This window comes from Aythya ferina (genome assembly GCF_964211825.1).
Source record: "Aythya ferina genome assembly, contig: HAP1_SCAFFOLD_155, whole genome shotgun sequence".
Classification (NCBI taxonomy): domain Eukaryota; kingdom Metazoa; phylum Chordata; class Aves; order Anseriformes; family Anatidae; genus Aythya; species Aythya ferina.
The window spans coordinates 243,720-251,297 of record NW_028181372.1 but is presented as its reverse complement, the minus strand read 5'-3'; positions in this window follow the sequence as shown (position 1 = coordinate 251,297).

Genomic DNA, 7,578 nt, shown 5'->3' with positions numbered 1-7,578 from the left:
AGGGCCCAAATCCCAGACACAGGCCCCAAACGCTAAACATATGCCAAAAAAAGTATTAGTGCTGGTGCCAAATGTTACAGACAGGCCCAAAAGCCCGAGATGCTCAAGGCTGAGACGTAACTTGGCTTTCTGAATTACTGGAAAGCAGCTTTCATTCTCAGATAATTGTGTGCAGGCTAGATAGGATGGGGCTTCAGGCACCTCTTCACCTGAGGAAACACACTGCCATCAGGCACCGCTGTGCCAGACAAGCTTGTTCTGCTAGAACACCCTACTCAGATGCACTGTGGCATTCAAGTGAACTGCTTTCATGCAAATATAACGACTGATGTTACAACCCACCTTGCCTGTGGCACCTGATGAACAGAAGAGTAAGCCACCGCAGCGCTTCAAAACCATCCCTGCACGTGCCGCTCCTTGTCGCTCTCTGGCCTTATCTCATATCCTTATCCACTTCTGTGGAGAGCCTGCCATGGCACCTGCAAAGCAAGACGGACACCTTTCATAGTCACCTTGTGCTACTTGGTCGTTCTGCTCCAACCCAGCTCATGACCAGCCCCTCTTCTTACACAGCTCTTCAGAGTGCAGTTTGCTCCTTTGAGCCTGTGCGAGACACCTGTGAAAGAAAAAGAAACGCATAGGCCGATGCAGCATCCAAAGACACAGCACAACTAGGTAAGTTACTCTCATCTGCTCCCTTACCTCTGCCGCTTACCAGCCCCCGAGGCAGATGCTTCAATCTACCCTCTTCAAACAGCTACAGCACCTCTAAAAGACAGAGGGGATGCTTAGAGGAACAGTGAGACCTACAACACAACAACTGCTACATCTGTTCCTCACTCACCTTGCCAGAGGCAGCTCTGCGTGTGACGTCCCAGGTTGTACACTGCGTTACCTAACCCTTACCGTAACCCTTACCCTAACCCTTCTCACCCTTACCATTACCCAAATCCTTACCTTTACTTTTTCCTTACCCTTACTCTTTCCTTTAACCATAACCTTACCCTTACCCTATACCTTACTCCAACCCTTCCCCTTACCTTCCCCTTCCCCTTCCCCTTAACCTAACCCTAAAGCTTAAAGCTTACCGTAAACCTTACCCTTTCTGCTACACTTACCCTTAGCCTAAATCTAAACCTTACACTTACCCTTAGCCTAACCCTCACCCTTACCATTACCCATACCCTTATTCTTACTCTTATCCTAACCCTTACCTTTACACTTACGGTTACCATTAACCTTACCCTTACCCTAACACTTATCCTTAACCTAACCCTTACCCTAAACCTTACACTTACTCTTAACATTAACCTTACCCTTAACCTTTAGCTAATACTTAATCTTACGTTTTTCTCACCCTAACCCTATAATTAACCATAACCATTACCCTAACACTTAACCTTACCCTTACAATAAGCCACACAACAACACTTAAATGTACACTTACGCTTAAACTTGCCCTAGCAATTACTCGTACAATTAAAATATTAATTAATTAAATTAAAAAATTTTAATTTAAAATAAATTGAATTAAAAAATTTAAATACCCTTATCCTTATACCTTATCCTTAACCCTCACCCTTATCTTTACCAATACCCTTACTCTTACACTTATTCTTATACATACAACTTACCCTTTTCCTAACACTTAACCCTAACCTAACTCTAACCCTAAACCTTACCTGAACCCTTTCCAGTACCATTACATTAACCCTTACCCTTAACCTAAACCTTACACTTGCTCTTAACCTTAACCTAATACTTACCTTTACGTTTTCCTCACACTAACCCTAAAATTAACCCTAACCATTACCCTAACAGTTACCCCTAACCTAACCCTTACTCTAACACTTACAGTGACACTTAAACATACCCTTACACTTACTCTTACCCTAACCCTTACCCTTATCATAACCCATACTCTAACACATACTTCCACCCGTACCCTTACGCTTTCCGTTACCCTAACTCGTACTCTTACCCTTACCCTTACCCTTACTCTTACCCTATCCCTTACCCAATCCCTTACCCTATCCCTTACCCTTAACCTAACCCTAAACCTTACCCTTATCCTAACACTTACCCTTACCGTAAACCTTACCCTTTCTGCTACACTTACCCTTAGCGTAAATCTAAACCTTACACTTACCCTTAGCCTAACCCTCACCCTTACCATTACCCATACCCTTATTCTTACTCTTACCCTAACCCTTACCTTTACACTTACGGTTACCATTAACCTAACCCTTACCCTAACACTTATCCTTAACCTAACCCTTACCCTAAACCTTACCCCAACCCTTACCCTGACCCTTACATTAACCCTAACCCTTACCCTAAACCTTACACTTACTCTTAACCTTAACCTTAGCTGTAACCTAATACTTACCCTTACGTTTCCCTCACCCTAACCCTAAAATTAACCCTAACCATTACCCTAACACTTAACCTTACCCTAACCCTAAAATTACTCGTACAATTACCCTTACGCTTACCCTTACCCTTAACCTAAGCCTAAACCATACAGTAAACCTTACCCTTTCTGCTATACTTACCCTTAGCCTAAATCTAAACCTTACTCTTACCCTTAGCCTAATCTTTACCCTTAACCTAACCCTAACCCTAAACCTTATCCCAGCCTTTACCCTGACCCTTACATTAACCCTAACCCTTACCCTAAAGCTTACACTTACTCTTAACCTTAACCTTACCCTTAACCATTACCCTAACACTTACCCTTACGTTTCCCTCACCCTAAGTCCTAAAATTAACCCTAACCATTACCCTAACACTTACCCTTACCCTAACCCTAACCGTAACTCTAACCCTTACTGTAACCCTTACCCTGACCCCTACCCTTACACTTACCCTTACCCTAAGCCTTTCCCTTACCATGACCCATACCCTAACACGTACTTGTAGCCTTAACCTTACCGTTCCCCTTACCCTTACCTTTACTGTCTCTGTTAGCCTTAAACTGACACTTAACATAAACCTTAACCTTAACCTAACCCTTATCATAAGCCATACAACAACACTTACATGTAAATTTACGCTTGACTTACCCTAGCAATTACTCGTACAATTACCCTTAACCTTACTATTAAGCTAACCCTAAACCTTACCCTTATGATAACACTTACCCTTATCCTAAACCTTACCCTTTCTGCTGCACTTACCGTTTGCCTAATTCTAAACCTTACCCTAACCCTCACCCTTACCTAAATCTAACCATTACCCTAAGCCTCACCCTTACCCTTACCATTATACTTACTTTTACCCTTAACCTAAACCTTACCCCAACCGTTACCCTGACCCTTACATTAACCCTAACCCTTACGCTAACCCTAACCCTAACCCTAACCCTAACCCTAACCCTAACCCTAACCCTGACCCTGACCCTGACCCTGACCCTAACCCTAACCCTAACCCTAACCCTTACTCTAAACCTAACCCTTAACCTAAACCTTACACTTAATCTTATCTTTAACCTTACCCTTAAACTAATACATACCCTTACGTTTCCCTCATCATAACCCTAAAATTAACCGTAACCATTACCCTAACACTTATACTTACCTAACCCTAAACCTTACTCTAACTTTTACCCTGAGCCAGAACCTTAGACTTGCCCTTCCCCTTCCCCTTACTAATACCGTTACCATAACCCTTACCCATACACTTACAGTTACCATTAACCTTACCCTTACCCTAACACTTACCCTTACCCTATCCCTTACACTTATCTTATCCATACAAATTACGCTTTCCCTAACACTTAACCTTAACCTAACCCTAACCCTAAACCTTACCTGAACCCTTACTCTGACCCTTACATTAACCCTTACCCTAAAACTTACACTTAACCTTAACCTTACCCTTAACCTTAACCTAATACTTACCCTTACTTTTCCCTCACCCTAACCCTAAAATTAACCCTAACCATTACCCCAACATTTACCCTTACCCTAACCCTTACCCTTACCATAACCCATACTCTAACACATACTTCTACCCGTACCCGTACCCTTACGGTAACTCTTAACCTTACCGTAACCCTTACCCTTACCGTTACCGTTACCGTGGCCCTTACCCTTACCCTTACCCTTACCCTTACCCTTACCCTTACCCTTACCCTTACCCTTACCCTTACCCTTACCCTTACCCTTACCCTTACCCTTACCCTTACCCTTACCCTAACCCTAAACCTTACCCTTATCCTAACACTTACCCTTACCGTAAACCTTACCCTTTCTGCTACACTTACCCTTAGCGTAAATCTAAACCTTACACTTACCCTTAGCCTTACCCTCACCCTTACCCTTACCCATACCCTTATTCTTACCCTTTTCCTAACCCTTACCTTTACACTTACGGTTACCATTAACCTTACCCTTACCCTAACACTTATCCTTAACCTAACCCTTACGCTAAACCTTACCCCAACCCTTATCCTGACCCTTACATTAACCCTAACCCTTACCCTAAACCTTACACTTACTCTTAACCTTACCCTTTACATTAACCTAATACTTACGCATACGTTTTCCTGACTTTAACCCTTAAACTAATCCTAACCATTACCCTAACACTTAACCTTACCCTAACCCTAACCCTAACCCTTACTCTAACCCTTACCCTGACCCGTACCCTTACACTTACCCTTACCCTTACCCTTTTACTTACCCTAATTCTTACCCATACCATAACCCATACCCTAACACATATTTGTACCCTTAACCTTACCGTTACCCTTAACCTTACCCTTACCCTTACTCTATCCGTTACCCTTAAGCTTACTCTTTACATAAACCTTACTTTTGACCTTACCCTTACCATAAGCCATACAACAACACTTACATGTACACTTACGCTTACACTTACCCTAGCAATTCCTAGTACAATTACCCTTACCCTTACCCTTAACCTAAGCCGAAACCTTAAACCTTACAGTAAACCTTACCCTTTCTGCTACATTTACCCTAAGCCTAAATCTAAACCTTACTTTAAATCTTACTAAACATTACTTTAAATCTTACCCTTACTGTAACTCTCACCCTTATCATTACCAATACCCTTTCTCTTACCCTTACCCTAACCCTTCTCCTTACACTTACTGTTACCTTTAACATTACCCTTACCCTAACACTTACACTTATCCTTATCCATGCCCTTACCCTTACCCTAATCCTTACCCTTAACCTAACCCTAACCCTAAACCTTATCCCAGCCCTTACCCTGACCCTTACATTAACCCTAACCCTTACCCTAAAACTTACACTTACTCTTAACCGTAACCTTACCCTTAACATTAACCTAATACTTACCCTTACGTTTCCCTCCCCCTAACCCTAAAATTAACCCTAACCATTACCCTAACACTTACCCTTACCCTAACCCTAACCGTAATCTCTAACCCTTACTCTAACCCTTACCCTGACCCGTACCCTTACCCTAAGCCTTTCCCTTAGCATAACCCATACCCTAACACGTACTTGTAGCCTTAACCTAACCGTTCCCCTTACCCTTACCCTTACCTTTACTGTCTCCGTTACCCTTACACTTACACTTACACTTAACATAAACCTTAACCTTAACCTAACCCTTATCATAAGCCATACAACAACACTTACATGTGCACTTACGCTTGCACTTACCCTAGCAATTACTCGTACAATTACCCTTAACCTTACTATTAAGCTAACCCTAAACCTTACCCTTATCCTAACACTTACCCTTATCCTAAACCTTACCCTTTCTGCTACACTTACCCTTTGCCTAATTCTAAATCTTACCCTAACCCTCACCCTTACCTAAATCTAACCATTACCCTAACCTTCACTCTTACCCTTACCATTATACTTACTTTTACCCTTAACCTAAACCTTACCCCAACCCTTACCCTGACCCTTACATTAACCCTAACCCTTACCCTAACCCTAACCCTAACCCTAACCCTAACCCTAACCCTAACCCTAACCCTAACCCTAACCCTAACCCTAACCCTAACCCTAACCCTAACCCTAACCCTTACTCTAACCTTAACCCTTAACCTAAACCTTACACTTAATCTTAACTTTAACCTTACCCTTAAACTAATACATACCCTTACGTTTCCCTCATCATAACCCTAAAATTAACTGTAACCATTACCCTAACACTTATCCTTACTGAACCCTAACCCTAACCCTTACTCTAACTTTTACCCTGACCCGGACCCTTAGACTTCCCCTTCCCCTTCCCCTTCCCCTTCCCCTTCCCCTTCCCCTTCCCCTTCCCCTTCCCCTTCCCCTTCCCCTTCCCCTTCCCCTTCCCCTTCCCCTTCCCCTTCCCCTTCCCCTTCCCCTTCCCCTTCCCCTTCCCCTTCCCCTTCCCCTTCCCCTTCCCCTTCCCCTTCCCCTTACTCTTACCCTTACCCTAACACTTACGGTTACCATTAATCTTACCCTTACCCTAACACTTACCCTTACCCTATTCCTTACACTTATCCTTATCCATACAACTTCCGCTTACCCTAACACTTAACCTTAACCTAACCCTAACCCTAAACCTTACCTGAACCCTTACCCTGACCCTTACATTAACCCTTACCCTAAAACTTACACTTAACCTTAACTTTACCCTTAACCTTAACCTAATACTTACCCTTACATTTCCCGCACCCTAACCCTAAAATTAACTCTAACCATTACCCCAAAACTTACCCTTACCCTAACCCTTACCCTTACCATAACCCATACTCTAACACATACCTCTACCCGTACCCATACCCTTACGGTAACCCTTACCCTTACCGTAACACTTACCCTTACTGTTACCGTTACCATTGCCCTTACCCTTACCCTTACCCTTACCCTTACCCTTACCCTTACCCTTACCCTTACCCTTACCCTTACCCTTACCCTTACCCTTACCCTTACCCTTACCCTTACCCTTACCCTTACCCTTACCCTTACCCTTACCCTTACCCTTACCCTTACTCTTACCCTTACCCTATACCTTACCCTTAACCTAACCTTAAAGCTTACCCTTATCCTAACACTTACCCTTACCGTAAACCTTACCCTTTCTGCTACATTTACCCTTAGCGTAAATCTAAACCTTACACTTACCCTTAGCCTAACCCTCACCCTTACCATTACCCATACCCTTATTCTTACCCTTTCCCTAACCCTTACCTTTACACTTACGGTTACCATTAACCTTACCCTTACCCTAACACTTATCCTTAACCTAACCCTTACCCTAAACCTTACCCCAACCCTTACCCTGACCCTTACATTAACCCAAACCCTTACCCTAAACCTTACACTTACTCTTAACCTTAACCTTACCCTTAACATTAACCTAATACTTACGCATACGTTTTCCTGACTTTAACCCTAAAACTAACCCTAACCATTACCCTAACACTTAACCTTACCCTAACCCTAACACTTAACCTTACCCTAACCCTAACCCTAACCCTTACTCTAACCCTTACCCTGACCTGTACCCTTACACTTACCCTTACCCTTATACTCACCCTAATTCTTACCCATACCATAACCCATACCCTAACACATATTTGTACCCTTA